The sequence below is a fragment of the Rhipicephalus microplus genome, chromosome 3 (assembly GCF_043290135.1).
Source record: "Rhipicephalus microplus isolate Deutch F79 chromosome 3, USDA_Rmic, whole genome shotgun sequence".
Classification (NCBI taxonomy): domain Eukaryota; kingdom Metazoa; phylum Arthropoda; class Arachnida; order Ixodida; family Ixodidae; genus Rhipicephalus; species Rhipicephalus microplus.
Genome location: NC_134702.1, coordinates 139,564,398 through 139,586,120, shown reverse-complemented (window position 1 = coordinate 139,586,120; position 21,723 = coordinate 139,564,398). Strand labels below are relative to the sequence as shown.

Genomic DNA, 21,723 nt, shown 5'->3' with positions numbered 1-21,723 from the left:
GCTCCGAAGGACGCCTCCAGAAGGGAGCATTGGGCCCGAAAAATCAAACGGGATGACAAGGAGCTGACGCACGACTGTGTGGTTTGCGGGCGTCATTTTTAAGAAAGATTTGTCGAGAAGACATACCGCCACATCATCAACGGTGAAGTGGTTGAAACGCCGTGGGATCGGCCGCAGTTGAGAGCGGACGCAGTCCCGACAGTATTCCCCGACGCGCCGAAGTACTTCACTACGAAAGCACCTATCGAGAGGAAAGAAAGAAATTTGTGTGAGCAGCGTGGCCGTCCTACAAAAAAAGCAAAAGGTGCACGATGGTTCCACGGAAGACGAACTGCCACAAGACGCCGCAGCCGACGCACAGCCACCACAGAAGCAGTGAGCTGTCGGCCATGCTGAAGCGGAGGTACTGAACACCGTGACAGCAGATGATGTTTGCGGGAATATCCTCCTGCCTAGTCCATCCTGGAATAAGCTGACATTTGCTACTGAACAAGATGCGGTTCAGTTTGGCCTATGCGAGCTTGAGGGTGAACAGGCCGACCACATGCTGTTGCCCAAGTGGGTGAAATTCAAGCCAGCTGTCAATCAACCAGAATCGTTGTGCTGCTGTGTGTACTTGAGGGGCCACCTCTACTCACAGCGCACTGTTTCGTCACCGGAGGAAGCGCAGACAGTGCTTGACAGCACTAATTCGCTTGTGCTGTGTGGAGGATGTGGCATGAAGCCAGGCAACGAAAAGCGCTATGTTTCATATGCTGGCAGCTACTATTCCATAAAATGCACCTACGCATGTGACTCCAAAGGGCCGTGCCTTCATTGTAAATACCTCCGGAAATTGCTGCAAAATCAGCTGTCACGAAAGAAACGAAACGGTGGAGCTTCAAAGCGCCTGAAAAGGCACGCAAACACACGGCGTAGCTTGCGCACCGCGCGCAAAAAGCTGCTAAATGCAGAGCGGCAACTTGCAGGAATGCGGCAAGAAAATGAAGCAATTGCCGACGACGTCCTGAACGAGCGCATTAAATGCTTGCCTGTGAAGCAACAGCTGGCCGTAAAGACATGTTTTGAGGCCTAAAAGAGGAAGTCAACATCGGGAATGTTGTATGTCAAGGAGTGGATCCTTGAATGCGTGCTCCTGCGAATGAGAAACCCGAAACTATATGAGCATCTCCGCAAGCAAAGAATTCTCATTCTGCCAAGCCGCACTTGCTTACAGCGCTATATCCGAAGGTTTAAGGCCGCGTTCACACTGAGCATTCCGGCCACCGAAAGTGCACCGAATCCGGTTCGGTGGCGGCGAGATCCGCCGAAAGGACCCTCTCCTCGCCGATCGCTCTCGGACCGATTTTTGCGGCGTCTGCCGCCGAATCGGTCACCGCGGACCAATAGGAGCGCTAGTCAAGGAATTTTGAAAAATGGCGGCCAAGCCCTACTCACTTGTTATGCCGCAGTGCACGTAACTGAATGTTGAAACCAACGGGAGTTTAACCTACTCTGTGCCTACTTCACCTCCGTATTTCGTGAAAGAGGTGACCGAGCTTGTTGCGGTCTTGCAGAGCAAAACGAACCCACCAACGCCGCTGGCGTTGGTGGTTTTTCTGTTCTTCGTGCATTACAAGACAGCCACTTGCCAGCAAAGTAAGCGGTACTGTCTTTTCTTGCTTCTTGCGTGCGAGAATCGTCGAAGTATACACCACCGGATAGCGTAGTAGCGTTTGCGAGCCGCGACAACAACCGGGTGACAGCGCATCCATCCCCCGTTCGCCCCGTAGTAGCTGGCATATTCGGCGGCGCGGGGCGCGTCCAGTGCGAACGACGCTGCGTTTCGGCGGCAGGGTAATTTCGGCCGCTGTAGAAAGCGGATGTTTCAGTGTGAACTAGGCATAAGAGTGGCTTTGGCTTCAATGACAACGTTTTCAAGGCGCTGACTGTGAAAACTGAGGAAATGGACATTGTCAGTCGACATGGCGGAATCATCTTCGATGAATTGAAGTTGTCTGAGCATTTCAGCGTCAATGCAAAGGTTGAGTTACCACTTTGCAAGTATTGTTGAATTATTATGATTTTATTTCTTCAATGCCTCTTTATTTCTTGTATTTTAGGGAAGTTATGGCAGCTTTCTTGATGTATGATGATGCTTGTCTTTGTTGCGATAGTGACCCTTTCGGTTTTGATTTAATTTTAGGAGCAGTTGAAGGCTTCGTTGACTTGGGAAAATTCACCCGCGATGAAGACCAAACAACCCCAGCAGATCATGGGATGGTAATGATGTTTCAACCGTTTCAAGGTAAGTGTAAAATTGAACATTGTTATTTCAAACTCCAAGAAAATGTCAAGTTTGTTCGAGTAAATTGGAGTGCTAACTATAATAAAGGTACCGTTATCATACATTAATATGCACATAAGTAGTCCTTCTATACATAACTAAGGGCATGATTCATAGCACCAGGCAACACACAAAAAATGCGGGGTAACTCAAACGATTGGGCAGGCAAGTGCATGCTTTTAGACCATGGGCACTGAATCTAAGAGGAAGCCTCCATGCACCTGCACGAAGTTTTCAACTTGCTTGGTAACCTTGATATGGCAAGCAATGGTGTCATTGTTTCAAAAATTGTCTCTGTGGTTGACCTTTGTTCAGGTGACTGGACACAGATACTGGGTGTGTTTTTATCGAAGGGAAACATCAAAGCAGAAATGCTTTCAAAGCTTCTTCTCGAAGCAATCCTCTTGACTGAGCAGGCCGGGCTTTTCGTCGATTCTGTATCCTGCGACGGTGCAACGTGGAATCGGAGCATGTGGAAGTCATTTGGAATTGGTGGTATGAGAATATACTTTTTATTCAGCTATGCCAGCCTGCTTGCTTTGCGTAGAGTGAAACAAAATAATATAGTGTCATGCTTGATCTTTCTTAGGGAGATCTGCCTTGAGCGTGCCATTTCTGTGCTTTGCTAAGTAGGAGCAAGTGCCTCCTAGAATAGTGCTACTCTCTGCTTAGCATTATTTTGTTATTTATTGTGTTAGAATTTTCAGCTCCACAATGAGATGCCAAGTGATTCTTTGCTTTTTTTCAGCATCCTCAACCAAAATCACTTCCAATGTTGCACATCCCGTGGACCCCTCCCGAAAGCTTCACTTCATCTCCGATTTCCCCCACCTGGTCAAGTGCATAAGAAATTCATTCGTGACGACTGGGTTCAACACTCCTGATAGACGTGCATGTGTTCAACACATTGAGGCAGCATGGGACAAAGACAGAGGTTCCGTAACCTTGAAAGCTATGCCACATATCACAGAACCACACATTCGGCCTAATTCTTTTGACAAAATGAAAGTGAACTTAGCTTTCACGCTTTTTAGTGATGAAGTTTTGAAGGGCCTGTTTTCGTACACAGCCGACCTGGACCAGACTTGTCGTCCTAAAGTGATGCCCACAGTAGAATTTGTAAAGCAGATGAGCCGACTTATATCTGTGATGACTTCACGCTGTCCACGAGATGGGCTTAGGCCATTGTCAGAGAGGGTTGTGGAGCTTGAGGCATTTCTGACATACTTAGATGATTGGGAAAAAGCTGCAGAGAAAGCCGGTGGTGGCTTCATCAGTAAAAGCACTGCCGAAGGATTGCGCGTGACTCTACGCAGCACGCTTTCCCTTCTGAAGTACGTTACGGAGAGTCTTGGGTTTAAGTACCTGCTAACGTCCAGGCTTAGCCAAGACAAGTTAGAAAACACATTTGGCATAGTCAGGCAGTATTGTGGCACGAATGACCATCCAAGTCCTGGGCAATTCCTTGTCGTCGTGAACTATTTGGGTTTCTATAACCTGGCTAGACCACATAAACACGGAAACTCTCCTGCAAACCTTGTGAATGTTCTCCGATGCGCCATCACCAACCACCAGCAGTGCTATTTTTGGCATTCGAGACATTGTTGAAGACATGTTGGAAGTTGGAGACATTGATGGAGCTAGCTCTGTGCTCCAGTCACTGAGTACTGACCACAGTGGCTATGTAGTCGAGAAGAGCGATAGCCGCCTTATTTTTTATATTGCTGGCTATGTTGCTAGGGAATTTAACAAAAAAAGCTGCTGCCAAGAATGCCTTTCATTCCTTGCCGCAGACAAACAAGAGAGCAAAGGGAAACAAGCTAGTCAGCTTGTTCGCCACTTTGATAGAGGAGGGCTGCTGTATCCGTGTGATGACTTGGCTAACTTGGTAAGCACGCTGGAGGAGACCTTCACTTTCTTTTTTTCTACTGAACAGCTGCACGCTTTCAGTGTGCATGATTTCATGCAGTTCTTAGCAGGCTTCAAACTGCAGCGAGTTGGCTGTGAGGTGCACAGCAAGGAACTGATGGCAGAAGTTGTCCAGTTTTTTGTGCTTACGCGGCTTCACTTCTTCATGAAGTCCTTAAACAGAGACAAGGGAGCTCAAAGAAATCGACAAAAACATCTAAAACTGAGAAGGTGCCAGTAAACTGAAGTGATTGTACAGAAAAGAAAATTGTAAATAAATGTCGTGTACTGTCTCATGTGCCTAAAAATAGTTGTGTGGAGTGTTTATGCCAAGACACGTAGTTGCAAACAACTGACGATCAATTTTGAATTAAAGGGGATATGCCTGCATGCATGCACACATAATAAAACTGAAGAAAAACTGAGGGCAACATAGCTGGACTTCCATTACTGCTGCCTTGTATGATGCATTCGCGCAAATGCCCTTAAAATAACTAAGTGAAATGTTCCAGATCTGCTTTTCCGAAAGCAGCCGCGAGGATCCCTTGAATATTGCGCGCTTCTCATTCTTTTGTTCCCCTATGAACTGTGACTTCCATGAGCCATGCGTTGCCAAATGGAAAGGAAATAAATCCGCAGACAAGTTCGTCTGTTGGTGAAGCGCACTCGGGCGGTGCGTACATGTGTACATAATGGGGAAGCAGTGCGGCATTACAAAGCGTACTCCCCCCTTTTGTAAATATGGAAAAGAACTGACAGCTGCCCGTAGGCAGGTGAGAGGTGAGTTTAGCATCTTAAAACAACAAGGCTGCGAAACAAGGGAAAAGCAACGTCGAACACTTCTCGCACGTTTTCTCCGCTGTCTTCTTTCACGCCTTACCGACATTACTGCATGCATTGTAGTGTAATAGAAAAAAACGGCGCATGAGTACTGCATATTAGCGCATTACGCGGGCGAGTTCAGCCGTTCAAACAATCTGCAGCTCCACAACTTAGCGCGGTTTCGGAGAGCGACGGGGCGAACCCACGGAGCGACGGCACCTCAGAGAGAGGCAGCGCCACCTAGAACGCCCAGCGTTTTTCATCGCTATTTTGTGCGCTCCTCAGCTACCGTTCGTCACACTTCCCCTTCTAGTCACCATTGTAGCGCATAGGTCCGCCAGCTTGCCCGCCTAGCAACCATCGTTACGCGGTGAAGCCACACTCTATTTTCGCAAGCGACTTGCTTAAGCCTGTCACCGATCGAAGAAGCGTGCCGCCGATCGCGAGTCAACATACCTGGCATGTCAACGATTGGTGACGAACGAAGAAACACATGCTTTCGGGACTGTACCATGAGAGTTCAGAAGCATGGTTTAGTCTGTTCCAAGGTGACCGTGGTCTGTTCGGTAATGCAAATCGCAAAGGCTTAGCGTAGTGTGGAATGAAATGCGCCACCGCTGCCACATGGTCAAGTGGCGCCAGCTATGGAAGAGGAGCAGTAACTCACAGGCACGGAATAAAGGTTCTCCGAAATTCAGAAGCGCCCAACTGAGCCAACAGCATTGATTATTTCAATATGTTTTTCGAAAATAGTGCCAAATCCCCACAAATATTTCTGACAAAGCTTAAGGACATGAATCTAAAGCAAATAAAACCACCAGTTCATATCTAGCGAGCTATAGAGAGAACGACGGTCACTTGATAGATTCCAGGTGGACGGCAACCGCTTTCGGCGGTGAGGCCTGTGCACGAGCTTCTCCACAGTGCATAGTTGCTGGTGGTGTTGGAAAACGAAGGCACTGTACTCTACTACCTAAAGATAGCATATACAGTGACTCTAGTTTTACTGAAGCATAGAAAGTACCCACTTTTTTGTTCATAGCATCGCGTTGTCAGGGCAGCGTAATGAACATTTCTGAAGACCAGATGCAGTCTTCAAAATTAAAATTCTGTGTTTTCCTAAAAATAAATAATACACTAAATAATAATCATGTGTTGATGTTGAACCTAAATATGCACACTATTTGCTTTTTGGTTGGCAATGTTCATCAGCATGAGCGCGACCAGGAGACCAAGATGGGTGGTCGCTCAACAAGGAAATAAACTTTCACCCTGCCCGCCGAATCGAGTGACAGACATATAGAAAGGCAGACACATTGAAAGACCAAAATTATTGCGTCAAAATATTTCATGAAAGACTATCGTCTTTAGAACTCAGTGAATGCCCTAACTTCCGCTTTTGCCAAGCACAAAGAAGCTTCAGTAGCTTTTACCGTAGTATGCCGTGATCTGTGTTAATCTTATTGCTTAGACATTGAAGTTCAGGACAGAACGAGTGCTCGCACGCGCAAATGTATATTGTCACGATGACTCACAAGTACTGGGGGATATATTGAACGACCGGGTAGCTAACTCTAGGACGATGCGTCAGTCGTGGCTGGCTCTCGAGCCGAGAAGAGACACGCAAATCTTCTTTCTTTTCTCCAGATGGTAGAGCCGCTATTGCAGTCGACCCACTACGTGTGGGTGGCATTATCCCCCCTTTCGAAAAGAAAAAAAGTCCCAAAAGGGGGAAAGAAAAGTACATAGCACCACCACGATGTTACGACATAGGCACGTGGAAAAAAAAGAAATTGGAAATTTGGATAAAGTAAAAATAGAAATTAGCGAGCGTGCCAATAAAGGAAAAATCAGTGAACGAAGAAGCAAGTTCACAAAAATAAATAAATAACACAAACAACAGTGTACGGCAAGAAAAAAAGTTATGAACAACGCGCAATAAATGGTTTCATGCGCAACACATGAACGACATTCGACCTCGGTCGTGTCCTACTCCGTGCCTGCGATGTTGAGTCCGGACCACTTCGTAGTTCACGTCACTGACGCGACGTAACACTTTATAAGGGCCAAAGTACCGGCTCAGTAACTTTTCACTAAGGCCACGGCGGCGGACGGGCGTCCACACCCAAACTTGGTCTCCGGGGTTGTAAAATACTTCACTGTGGCGGATGTTATAGCGCCGTGCGCCTGCCTGCTGTTGCTGGGCGATGTGTAGTCGCGCGAGCTGCCGGGCTTCCTCAGCACGCTCTGCGAATTCATCGGCGTCAGTTGCCAACTCGTCTTCGTCTTGACATGGTAGCATAGAGTCCAGCATGGTCTGCACTTCGCGGCCGTAGAGAAGCCGAAATGTCGTGAATCGCGTGGTCTCTTGCACGGTGGTATTATACGCGAAGGTCACGTAAGGTAAGATCCGGTCCCATGTTTTGTGCTGTACGTCGATGTACATTGAGATCATGTCTGCGATGGTCTTATTCAGTCGCTCGGTAAGTCCGTTGGTTCGCGGGTGGTACGCAGTTGTCTTTCGGTGTCTGGTGTTGCTCAGTTTGAAAACCTCGTCCATAAGCTGCGCCGTGAATGCCGTCCCTCTGTCCGTTATTATACTGGAAGGAGCACCGTGTCGTAACACGATGTGGCGCATGAAAAATTGTGCTACCTCAGAAGCCGTGGCTCGTGGGATCGCCTGCGTCTCAGCGTAGCGTGTCAAATAGTCGGTCGCGACGATCACCCATTTGTTGCTGTCCGCAGATAGGGGGAATGGCCCGAGAATGTCCATGCCGACTTGGTCGAACGGCGTGCAGGGTGCTTCAATTGGCTGAAGCAAACCAGCTGGCTTAACAGATGGTTGCTTTCGGCGCTGACATTCCCGACAGCTCTTGACGTACTTCTTCACGCTTGCCGAAAGTACTGGCCAATAGTACCTCTCGCTCACTCTGGCAAGTGTCCGTGAGTAGCCCAGATGACCGGAGGTGGGTTCGTCATGGCAAGCGAAGAGGACGTCGTCTCGTATGTCTCGAGGAACCACCAGAAGGTAAGTACGGTTGTTCGAACGAGCGTTCTTCTTGTACAGCACACCATCTCGAAGGCAGAACGACGGCAACGAGCGGGATAAATGACGTGGTATGGCCCTGGCCCTCTAAATGATCGATGATCGGACGAATCTCTGCATCATCCCGCTGCAGTTTACTCAAGTCTGATGAGCTAATGGCGCCCAGGAAGCCTTCGTCTTCCTCTGCTTTCTGACTGACGACATGAAGGGGTGCGCGTGACAGTGTCAGCGTCTTCATGCTTACGGCCAGACTTATGGACGATGGTGACGTCAAATTCCTGCAGCCGCAAGCTCGACCGTGCTAGCCGTCCTGAAGCGTCGCGCAGGCTTGCCAACCAGCAGAGGGCGTGGTGGTCCGTCACTACCTTGAAGGGACGACCATAAAGGTATGGGCTACGTGTGGGTGGCAATATGCAGATTAGTAAAACTGTTAGCGTACGCCGACTAGGGGACATCACACAATAGTACGGTGACTGGGAAACTCTTTCAAGGCTGAAAGAAGCTGCACTCGCCTGTAGCCTTTGCGTTTCTCATCTTTAATAAGGTTGACTGATTTGTATGCATTAACTGAAACAGAACAGCTTACTCAAGAAAAGAGGTGTGGGAGCGGGTTGATTGGTTGGTATTCCATGTCTTAAACAGCTGAAGTGCGAAAAAAGTAACAACAGACTAAAGGAACAACGAGGACGAGCGCTACCTTCAACTTCAATTTTATTGCACACCACCAAGAATATTTACCTGGCACATGGCATTACAATCAAATCAATCAATGCACAACGGTAAAGACAAAAACTAAGCAGAAGTGAATTTACATGGAAAAACCACGTGTCGGTGAATTGAAGTTCTCTATAGTTCTTTTTTGTTAGGGTGACAGATGGCTTGCTGATGCAGCTTCAATTTGCTATCGCCACCGACTCATTGATGAGCCTTACCCTATCGTTAGAGTGAGTAGCCAACACAGGTGTTTAATCCAACACTGTTAACGCTTGTACTCCTTGTTCTTTTAGTCCGTTGTTACCTTTTTGCGCTTCAGCTGTTTAGTACTCAAGAAGACTTGCCAAACATAAGGTGGTAAAGCCATTTTGTCATGGGGGGGGGGGGGGGTGGTCAATGAATCGTTTCTGCAAGCATGCGCAGCACGTACTTTTTTACCACGTGTTTGATTAGGCTTGAAGAAAAAGGATTGATTGATTGATATGTGGGATTTAACATCCCAAAACCACGATATGATTATGAGAGACGCCATAGTAGAGGGCTCCGGAAATTCCGACCACCAGCGGTTCCTTAACGTGCACCCAAGTGAGCACACGGGCCTACAGCATTTCCGCCTCCATCGAAAATGCAGCTGTCACAGACGGGATTCGATCCCGCTACCTGCCGGTCAGCAGCCCAGTACCTTAATCACTAGACCACCGCGGTGGGGCAGAAGGAGAAAATTAGGCTTCGCCTTTCAACGCTATAGGGATAGTCTGTCGTACTTCAAACACTTCGTGCGTGAAAACTTTTCGAACTAGCTGTGCACCCTCTAGACAGCATTAGAAGAACAGGTGTGGTAGCGTGCCTTTTTTAGTGGGTAACCAGCATTAAACCATGAAGTCATTATGATAATTACGTGGGCTGACGCCCGAGTGAGTGCTCGTACAACGCATTAATACTGAGACATTTCATGTTTTATTTTAAAGCATGTGCACAAGACGCGTGTGTTAGTAAATCATGTGTTCAGTTTCACAGCCTTTCCAAGCACAGCAAGTTATATTCACTGTATTGACAAGCAGATGCGCGGCCACGTGGAAGAACATCCAATTTCCATGCAAGGGCCCTCGTTTGATCCCCACTCGACTCCAAAGAACGCCGGTTCAATCCCCATTGACACTAAGGTTTTTTAATTACTATTCATTTTAAATTTGCATCGTTCTCGATTTCTCGGTTCCATATAGGATGATGTTTCACTCACAAACAACGACGTCGACACCGACGCCGGAATTTCTGCGAAATTAGCTCTTTAACGCTATCGCGTTAAAATGTTGGTAATTTGTGTTTTTTTCAACACACCTTATATTAGATTGAAGCACGTCGGTCTAACAAACGCATTACTAGTTGCTCTGTACGGCTCAATTCGAAATCAAAGGGAGTTATAGAATAGCGCACCGCGACTCCTTTCGGCGCTGTCGCGGCCCCTGCGCACGCATCGTAACGCGAGCAGCCGTTCATGTTCGTGTCCCGCCGCAGGAAATCCCAAATAGCGGGCGGCGGGTGCGACCCGCATGCGGCTTACAAACGCTGGTTTCGAGGCTACATTGTCGCTGCTATTGAGCGTTGCGGTTTGAGGGAGGGCAGATACTCTTCTAAAACCCGCTAAGCCAGCAACCCCAGCAGCGCCTGTAAACGCTTTCTAAAGCTCCCTAATGTGGGATGCCAGTCATACCACTTAAAAACGGGTGACGTTTCTCGTGTAAACGTGATGCATTTTCCTCACAGCGTCCTTAGAGTACGCTGGCGTTCGCTTTGTACTCGGTAAATGTGTGAAGCGTACTCAACTCAAGTTAATCTGCAAAAGTGATAACGTAGTTTATTAATTCGTTAGTTATTATAAATAGGAAAATAAACCAAATCTTTTTTCGCTATTCCTTCCCCACTACCCCCCTACCAAGAAGAACGCGATGAAAAGCGCGCCGCAATCTATAGAGCCCTCCCAATTCCCGAGCGCCGATGGCCTCACGACGTCGGACGGGAGATCATCTCGTCACGGCCTCAGATCTTCCGGTAGCTCGGTGAGCGTGTTCCGTATGCTGTAATCATCGACTTCGGGCGGTCGTGGGATGAGCCGAGCGAGGCAGGCCGAGATGAGGATGACCTTGAGCGGCTCCAGGATGATCTCGTTGTGGAGCAGGCCCGTGAGCGAGCGGAAGAGCCACTCCTTGGAGCGCTTGTCGCCGTACGAGAAGCCGTACAGACAGATCACCACCGAGCACACCAGGGAACCGGCCAGGGCCACCACCCAGCCGACCAGCTGGAACCACCAGGGAAGCAGGCCCCGACGCCCTTCGCGCACAAGCCGCGCGTACTCCTGCGCACGATGCGTGTACTGTCACGTTTGCACCATATTTCATGAGCAGAAAAAAAAACATCGCCACCAGAGTGCTCCGTACGGATAGATAACCGGCGAAGCGGAAACGTGTGGCCGCATTGTTCATCAATGGATTAATCACAATGTCTAGTAAAGTATTTTCTCATATCCGGTTGTGTACGTCCAGAAATCTTGATTGGTGTTTGCTACCTTGCGTTCCCCTTATTTTTAACGGACCAGTGGGGACTGATTGAGTTCGCCCTGTTTCTGTGGTACGAACAGCCAACAGTTTTCGCGTACAAATGACGGGTGCATTTTTGCTACGCCCAGCCACATACAGCTTTGTCGTAAAAACATCGCTGATTCTTTCGTCATAGGAATCGGTAAAAGATGAAAGTTAAACGTGCCTTTACAGAAGTAGTTAAATGATCACTGTACATTGATATAGGAGAACTCGCGCGATGTCTATAGGTGTCTACAGCTGAAGCACCGCTTAACATGAATGCAACCACGTTTATTCTTAGTCATCTACATCATGGCGACTAGCATCCATAATTGAAGAGACACTAAAAGAAAATATTAAGTCGTGGCAGATTGCCGAAATCGCTTAACATGAATGCAACCACGTTGATTCTTAGTCATCTACATCATGGCGACTAGCGTCCATCATTGAATAGACACTAAAGGAAAATATTAAGTCGTGGCTGATTGCCGAAATAGTTATCCAAAAACACCATAGTGCTACTTTTATGCCAAGGCAGCGCCTATTTTTTAATAAAATCACGCTTTAGTGGTTAGTTAAAAACAGTGCACATTGCGCGGACTACAGAGGAAGAGAAGACCAAGGAATGGCGCGTGGCACGTGAGGTGGTTTCATTAAAGAAGACGCTTCCAGGAAATTGAACCTGAAGGTGTTGGGAGAACTTGACATTACCATCAACGTGTTTGAAAACAAACATGGTCGCAGTGCGCGTCGGCAACTAGTGGAAGTAACTTTACAAAGTCAATACGATGATAGATATTCAGTATGTCATGAAACAATAGAAATCGAGCACATCTGTGTAGTGGTTGCGGAAGTACCCGAACACCACAAATTCATAAAAGAGTTACGAAATCATCGTCAACAATCATCCGATGCACTTTGATTTTCACATATCACCCAGGAAGAAGACATTAGCTTATTAATTGGCTCAGACCAACTGGTAAAGATTCTTGGGAGTGATGCCACTTGGCATAAAGATCGCAAAAGTCTCCTTTTCATTCAAACAGCATTGGGTTGGACAGTACAAAGACCTTTAAACGACGCAACCATTCTTTCACTCACCAACGCAAACGTTTGTGTACTACGGACAAGTTGTTGCATGAGAAACGCCCTGATGCAGACACGCATAGGCTCATAACTTCAAAAGTTCTGGCTGTTCGAAAGCTTCGGAATCACAGATGCGGATGAACCATCCAGAAGATGCCTAAAGCGTTTCTGAAAACCATTGAGCTGCAAGATTAAAGGTATGAAGTCTGTCTGGCTTGGAAGGACAGGCAATCAGAATTGCACGATAATCATGCGGAAGCAATTAGGTGACTTCGCTGCCTACTACACAGCTTGTCTCAGAGCAAATCACTGCTTCACTATGATGCGGCAGTCAGGCAGCACCTTAAAGATGGTCATGCTGAGCCAGTTCCCGTCATCGAGGATGCGACCACCACTAAATATAAGATGCCCCATCGGGAAGTAGTTACAAAATCATCCACCACAACGAAACTCCAGGTTGTCTTCGATGCCTCTTCCCATGCCTCAGGAGTGACTTCATTGAATGACCACCTGGAAAAGGCCCGAGCCTGAGCAACGATATGTTGAAGATGTTGCTGTGTTTTCGTCAGCATCAGTTGGCGTCGCAGCTAACGTCCAGAAAGCATTCCTGCAGATTGGAATCAAGCCAAGTGACAGGTACGCTCGGAGATTCCTGCGGCATGAAAGAGCCCCAACAGGAGTGCAGGACATGAATTGCGCTTGCGAATACTGCATGACTCGCGTGGCCTTTGGCACTACGGCAAGCCCTTTCTTACTGAATGCAACATTGTAGTATTATCTCCAGAGCGTATCCGGAAAGTATCGCTGGAGCTGAGAATTCGGAGCACAGCTTAGAATTCGGTGCGTTCCTTTTACGTAGATGACGTGGTCGCCAGTGCTCCTACCGCCTCAGACGCCCGTGAGCTAAACGACCAAGTTACAGAAATCTTCGCGAATGCTGGAATGAAGTCACAAAAGTGGGCAATTTACTGCACTGCGTGCAGTGACCTAGGAGATTGCGTAGAACAACCGGACCACGCGAAGATACTGGGAATACTGTGAAACACCAGGTAAAACAGGCTAAGCTTAAACATCGATCCTGTTTTTGAATGTGTACAAGAAAGAAAGCCAACAAAATGGTCCATATTACAGATTTCCTCCGCTCGCTAGTTCGACCGTCTCGGCCTTGCAGCACCATTTCTAGGGCGCGCCAAAATACTATTTCAGCGCATATGGCAACTACAACTTGATTGGGATTGTGAAATTTCAGTTCAGCTTGCCCAAGAATGTAATATGTGGTGCAGAGAAGTTCATGAGATCAACACTCTTTCAGTACACAGGTTTTGTTTTTAAATCAGTTATTTCGATTATGAGCTGCATGTATTCACGGACCCAAGCAAGGCCGCTTCCTGTTGCTTGCCTGCGGCACAACCGCGATGGTGCATCAGGTCACATACTTATGGCAAAGGCCCGAGTTGCTCCCATAAAGCAGCTTTCACTTCCACGGCTCGAGCTTCTTGGAGCTTTATTGGGTGCCCCACTAGCAAAGCTCATAACTGACGCAATGTTAGTCACTTCTAACAGCTATTTTTGGACCGATTCAACGGTGCATTTGGGTTGAATCCGAGGCATTCCTTCAAGGTGGCAGCAGTTTGTAAAAAACAGTCACAGAAAGGCAAGATCTCTTCGACTCTTCCCAGCGGTACTATTGTTTTGGGAAGAGAATCCAGTGGACTTAGTTTTGCGGGGCACATTGGTAAAAAATCTAATTGTTAAATAGATTTGGTGGAGAGGACCAGTTTTGTTGGCCAGAAGCGAAGAATGGCATAACCACATGAATACTAATCCGAATGCTCTTGAAGATTATCTAAAAGAGGAGTCCGAAGTAGACACCGTTATGCTCTATTCGTCCTCGACATCGGTACACGCTTTTTGGACCCATCAAAATATTTCCTTGCGGGTGCTACAAGTCACGGCTTGGATACTGAGGTTCGTCGCTGCCTGCCGTGACCATCCAACCCCTCAAGGACACCTAACGATGGAGGAGCTTCTCGCCTCTGAAGGGTATCGGCTGTCTATTATTAAAAAGCAACGATTTGGTCGTGAATTATCAGCCCTCCAGGCTGGGCGAGATCTACCCAAAGCGTCGACAATTCGGGTTTTGCTCCAACTTCTTGCGGAAGAGGATGGATTGCTGAAAATTCAAACAAGGCTTCTGAATTTCGTGTACCACGAGGGCATCAAACACCCGATTCTGCTTTCTGGTGACCACATCACCACTGAACTCATCGTCACCGGCTTACAGTAGAGGCTTCTGCACGCAGGAGTCGAAACAACCATCGCAGAACATCAACAGCGCTTCTGGGTGACGAAGGTGAAGCAGTGTGTGAAAAGAGTGATTGGGCGGTGTACCTGGTGCATGCGATTAAGGGTGAAGCCTGCGACAGCTCTTATGGCGGCGCTACCTGCTGACCGAGTGAATGTGTCCAAACCTTTTGCCATTACTGGTGAAGATTTTATTGGACTAGTGTACTTTAAAGGTGATCCAACACAAAAATCATACATCGTGGTATTCACTTGCTCGTTTGTACGCCCTCTTCATATAGAGATTGTTTTACGCTCAACAGCAGACAGTTTCTTTGAGGCCTTTCGGCGTTTCACTGCACGTCGTCAATCCCCTTCAGTGATTTACTGTGACAATGCTGTGTGTTTTAAACGTACTTCTCACGAACTTCGTGCTGTGTATGACACTAGTAGGCGAAGTGAGGTCAGTGATTATCTGTCTGCTCATAGCATCACGTGGAAATTTTCTGCTGACCGTGCTCTTTGTTGGGGTGGATTGTGGGAGCATATGGTGAGGTAAATGAAAAACACTTGAGAAAAGCACTAGGAAGGTCTCTTCTAGATTATAGCCGAATGAGCATGGTTCTAGCAGGAATTGAAGCGATCATAAATAGTACACCACTGACGTACTCGTATTCTGCACCAGAGGAACCAGACGTCTTAACACCTGCCCATTCCTTACATGGCAAGCGATTGACGGCCCTTCCCGACTTGCAAACTGCAGCCGTGGTGGCCAGCTCCCATACGGAGCTGCTTGAAACTTGGATAAGCTACAAAAAGACTTCTGGAATTGCTGGTATAAAGAATATTATAAGTTCTCAGAAGTGCTCTAAATAAAGCAGTGGTGGACATTACAATAGTATTGCGGAAGGCAATATAGTGATAGTGCGCGATGATGCTCTGCTCAAGTTGTTTCGAACACTCTCACGTGTTCTGAAGAACATTACGGAAAACGAAGGCATTTTTCGTGCATGTCGCCTAAAGCTAGTGGACGGCAAAGTTGTAACGCGGCCTATTCAGCACTTGTGTTTCCTATAAGTGCGTCCACAGCAGTTTGTGGGCTGGGAGTGTTATTAACAGTGCACATTGCGATGACTAGAGGAAGAGAAGACCGAGGAATGGTGCGTGGCACGTCAGGTGGTTCTTGGATCTGTGCCAAAATAAACGGCAGCCTCGAGACGCTTTGCTCTTCATCTTCAGGCGTATTAGTCCTTTAAACCCGGTTTTCTACAAAATGAGTCTTTGGATGTTATATGGTCCACAACATCACGTTAGCGGACTTCAAATCTCCTGCCTAAAAGTGGTCTGTCTCACGCCGCTTTTGCCGTGCACAACGTTGACCAGCTTTACTGCGCGGCTGCCGACACTGGTAGCGGCAGGGCGAAAATAGCGGGAGCCACAGCAGCAACAACCGCCTTTGAACAATTCTCTGCCAACTCGTAGGCCATGGTTCTGCTTGCTTACAGCTAAACTAGATGGCACAACCTGTCTAGCCCAACCAAGCGAGAACAAAACTTTCGAACAACTTGCGCCATTCTCTATAGTAATGAGAGGTATACTCCTTTTTTTATGAGACAAACTCGCAGTACAACAAGCATTTATAACGTTGCTTGATGCATGGACGGTTCTTTTTATGGTGGACAGTTTGATTACTAGTGACTAACTGTAGTCAGACGCTCCCACCACATCAAGATCTATTCCAAAATATCCCACTCATGAGGTCCGTCATGTGCTACATATTTAGCTTAATTTCTCGATAAGTAAGGCACAGGTGTTATTATTAATGCCGTTTCATGCGTTTTCATGCATTGAACTTGTACTCTGACATAAATTGTTATTTGCCTTTAGGATCCCTTAAACGATTAAGCAAACTTTTGTAGTCATAGATGATTGTGGTAGCTGTAGTAGTTAATGATGAAAGCTAGACCAGAGAAAGTTATGTGCCAGCCAGAAGGGCAGGACTGATTGGACGCGGGACTGATTGGACGTGGGACTGATTGGACGCTGAACTTGAGCAGAGGTCGCCTACTCGCAGCATGTTGGAGTTCTTGAACACGACTGCCTGATCAGCAGGAAACGCAACGCGTGTCGTGTCTTCCCTTTGGCTGGCTGCGATTATTCGCGGGGCAAGCGTAGGTGAACGGAAATGGGCAACGTTGAGCTACACCCAGGCAGAACCGGTGCGTTCTAGAGGTTTCAGAGCTATGTTTGGTAACGATAGATGCTATCAGTGATGCCGGCGCTTGGGGTAAATACGCCACCTTGACTAAATTAAACTTCTATCAGAAACGCGCCTAATAGGACACACACTTAGAAACTACGCGTTGACAGAACTAAGTCACGCATGCAACAGTCATCATGTACTACTGCGCTTTACCAAGAACGCTGTTAGAGGACAGTGGTAGATATAAAAGATGTATTTTTTGAGCCATAGAAACTATGACCATGGCCCAGTGAATAGAGGGCCTGAAAAATATTGTCGCAGACCCAGAGAGCATTCTTTAGACGATACTTTTCTTCTTCTGATCGTGCGTATTTTTTAAATGACACTTCCGTGACGGAAATACGTCACTGAAATGTTGGTGAACTCCGGCATAAACACTTTCTTGTTAAATGTTACACGGGTCGTTGCCATGCTGAGGGGTAGCCTAACATCAGCGCTTACACCTTCACAACTTTACAAGAAGCAGTGGTAGCGAAATATTCGATGAAATAAGGCCAGTGACGCACCATGTACCAACTCTCAGTGAAGAGTTTATTCTTAAACCATGAAATGTGCATCCAAGCTCCTAGACAAGACTTTCAAAAAACCATGCGTGTGCTGTAAAAACGAGTTGAATCAAGCAAATGTCTCGTCGCGGAAACATAATAATAATATCTGGACTTGAACGTCCCCAAACCGCCATGATAGACGTCGTAGTAGAGGGCTCCGAAAATTTCGACCACCTGGGGTTGTCTAACGTGCACCCCGTCGCGGAATATTCCGTGGAGCAATCCATGAGCATAATCCGGATGCTGAGGCTGTACGTCTGGCTACTTGTACAAGCATAAAGTCATGAGCTCCATTTGGGCCTGTTGCTTCTTTACAAGTACTAGGTAGTCCTGAGTACAACATAGTCACAGCGCACGAGCTATGTTCCTTATTTTTTGTTCTACGTTTATCAAAATGCGGCTGCCACAAATGATATCTAGATCCGCAGCAGATTTCTTGGAGCCCATTACCCTAATACGTAACACAGTGATATCATCACCGCAAAGAAGGCTCCTTTTCGTAGCACGAATGTATTGGTTTCAATGTGTTTCATCGACGCTAACGCGCCAGCGCCGTCAAGGTCTTCAAATGGTTTCGAAAAGGTGACAGAAAATGCTCACCTGCAGCATCTGAGTGCGGTGTTCGCTGCGCGACTCGGAGTAGTTGTGCGACAGGTTGTCCAGGTAACTGAACAGCGAGATGCGTGGCCTCCTACGCTCGGGTGCGGCACTCAGAGGCCGCGGGCGACAGTTGCTGAAGACGAAGATGACAAACACGCCCAGCGGCACCGTCACCAGGCTCACCTACAGGTGCCACGAGACAGGAGGAAAGGAAACGGTGCTGAGCATCAAATCTGTTCCTCCTACGACAAAATTTGCGATAGATTTTTATAACTTATAGGATAACCTAGTAGTCAAGAAGTGAAGTATCGGCTAGTGTTTTACTGAGAAAGGTGATTGAGGCTGCGAGTTACCGTAAGGCAATAATACCTCATACGTACCGCACGACTACAGTGATCAGGAATTCAGCAGGATGGCAAACCAGAGCAGTTGATTGCTGCTCATTTTACGCTAAAGAGCTAATAACGAGGATTTATAAATAAACAAAACGAGCGCTTACCAACTCCTGAAACGTTTATTTAAAAAGAAGAGTCTGCTTATACAAGAAATTTTCTAGAGTGCACATGTCAGGTGAACTTCTCACGGGAAGATTGGCTGCAAACGGGACAAAAAAATGTTATTTATTGGAGGTCCAAAAACGGTGTCAGGAACTTTCGTTATTTTTTTAACTCATTGACCCACAGCTTACACACGCGTCCTTGTTATAGGGCCCCAATTTATCATGCTAGTTGATCAGCATGTGTCAAAAGAACCTTGTTTACAAATCCCGAAAAGCATCCACATGATGACAATGTCTTGCCAAATTCAAGGTGCACATGGGTGTTCCATTTACTGGGCTGCGGTGTTTTGGCGTTTGTGGCGAGAGGCAGAGCGACGTGATGAATCTCGCCACTTTGTTCTGCAGGGCCAAAGTAGAGTGGCGGCGGCTACCAGCGTCGGAGGCGTCAGGTGCGAGAACTCGCTCTAATTTGTCTACACGTGCCTCGAGCTGTCAGCATGCATGGCTACGAAAATTTCGACCACCTGTGGTTCTTTAACGTGCACACAAATCTGAGGGCCTACAGCATTTTCGCCTCCATCGTAATTGCAACCGGCGCAGCCAGATTTCGACCCCACGATATGTGGGTCGGCAGCCGAGTACCTTAGCCACTAGACCACCGCGGCGGGGCGTGTCGATGAAGATGAAGATGAAATTTTATTGAGGCAATCTTCTGTGTGACCAATGTGTAAGGGCGGAACATTAAGAAAACAACAAATAAAACCTTTCACTTACAAACTGTGAACGTCTCAACGCGATTGACGTTAGAAACACCACACAATTTTGGGGAGTCTTCAACATAAGCAACCTCACTGAAGCGTGCTTCGGGTAACACTGCTCACTTAGAATAGTACTAGCAGTTTAGGATTTTATTATGAGGTTGTGTTTTTCTTTGTTTCTCGACGTCAGACAGCATCGCATGGTGTGTGCGCTGGATGACCTTCTCTCTGCGTTTCCCTTTAACAGGAAACCCTTTAGTAGGGAATCCCGTTAGAGTGGATGTTTCGCCAAGAGGGCTTGTCATAATAACAGCAGGAGCTCGCTTCTTTACAAGCGTCTTTGTGAAGTTCAGGCTCACTCCCCATGAACTCCAAGGTGGTGGAGGAAAACATGATTACCTTGCTTAATAATGAGAGTTTGGCCAGCGGAAGATGAAAATGAAGGACAAGTGAATGCCAGGCAAGGAGGGTCTACACTATTGGCAAAACTTAGCTTCACTGGTGAGCCCAATTGAATACTAATCATTATGACCTTGCTAACTGTCAACCTGAGAGAGAGAAAGAGAAATACGTTTATTGCAGAGATGACAGGTATTGAAGGTGGGAGGGTTCCTTATTCCGAGAATTCTCTGGTGTAGACCCCCCGACGGACACAGGCGACAATGTCAAGCTGGTCGGCCAGGTCCGACTTGGAGATTGCTCCCTCCCATGGTTCAGTAATGAGGTTTGGATTTGTATCGGTTGCCTTTTTTGTATCCCCGATGTGAAGGGAAAATATAGAAAAGCGGAGTACTTTAGCACAGTCATCTCGTTCTTCTTCTCCAGTAGCCTCCTTGCACAAGCTTGCTCTTCTACCCACAAAGCTTTGAAGTCGGGGGATGGTGACAAAGAAGCTCATTAAAACACTGCCAAGTAGGATGTTACACTTAAGAAGACATGTCCCCTTGTCAAAACGTTGGCGTCAGCGACAAACATTTCCCCTTCAACAATCCCTCGTAATCATCTATGCTCTGTCGCACATCACACAGCGCCACATTCTCCAAGCAAAGCAGCCAGCAAGGCGTGCTAGAAGAACATTTATGTCCCACCTGCGTGAGCTGTATGTCGGGTGGTTGTATATAGCACACGTTTGGACATTAAGATTTCTAGTTGACCCTCAGACAGTATCCTATCTGTTTGCTTTGATTTGTTCACCTGTCATTAACGTATCCACTTCTGTGGTTAGGTTATGGCGCTTGATTGCCGACCAGTAGTGTTCATACATGGGATGGAATTCTACCAGTGGCGACCAGGCGAAATGTTAGAAGCCCATTTGCTTAGATTTAAGCGGATGCGGAAAACACTAGGTGTTCAAAGTTCCTGAAGCCCTCTACTACAATGTCTCTCGTAGTCATGTGTTGCTTCTGCATCATAAAACCGTAACATTTTCATTTGCTGTCAGTTATTCGAGGCGTACCGATCTGGCTCACCTGGAGTCCGAGCAAAAAGTCGTTGAGGTGCACGGGAACCTCGAAAAAGCTGAGGTGCTCGCCGTCCGAGCTCGTGTCGACGTCGTGGTACATGACGTTGAACATCATGGCCGACAGGATTACGAACAGCGCGCAGGTGACGCGTTGGGCGCGCGTGAACTTGGAGCTCCGGTAGCGCGCGATCACGTTGAACCAAGTGTGGCCCGTGAAAAAATGGCGCTGCAGACGACGCCTGGGAAGTCGCAAGGACGTCAGGGCACAGAATGCCGCTAGTCTATATTAAAGGTCATGTGTAAAACTTGCGTGTTTCGAAGGCAATTAGTGGGATTGGATAGAACGGCCCTGTTCTTAGTTTGACACAACCTGTAGAAGCCAGAACATGCAATAAAGCTATCAAAAACATAAGGCGCATCGTTTATAGTTCGTGTAGTAATCATCAGATCAAACGAAATGGATGAACGCTGGTGACAAGTTGACAGTGAACACTAAAAACTACACCTTTCGGATTGATCCCCATTGGCGGCAAGTGGTTTTTCATCCACTTTGTTCTACGTTTTGAAGAAGAAAAAAGATTTCAGAAATGAGCTAATAATGCTCGTTCTCTTTCGGCTCAACGGCTGCACTTCTTTTCACGTACTTCATTTAGATGCATCACTTCAGCTGCTTTCAGAAATGTACCTATTTTAGGCGATAGTGCTCGTTTCGCTGAAATTCTGATTGCGCAGTCGGCATTGTTGATTGTGATCAAGAAAACAGCTTTGTAAGTGAGCGGAAAGCTTGAGAAAGATGCGAATCCTCGGAGTGTGAATCAAACTTAGGCCTTCT

At 47.1% G+C, this 21,723-nt stretch overlaps 1 pseudogene; it reads left to right on the top strand.

Annotated features, from left to right (window-relative positions):
* Nucleotides 1–544: 544 nt before the first annotated feature.
* Nucleotides 545–2,053, top strand: LOC119186960 (uncharacterized; annotated as a pseudogene).
* Nucleotides 2,054–21,723: the final 19,670 nt, after the last annotated feature.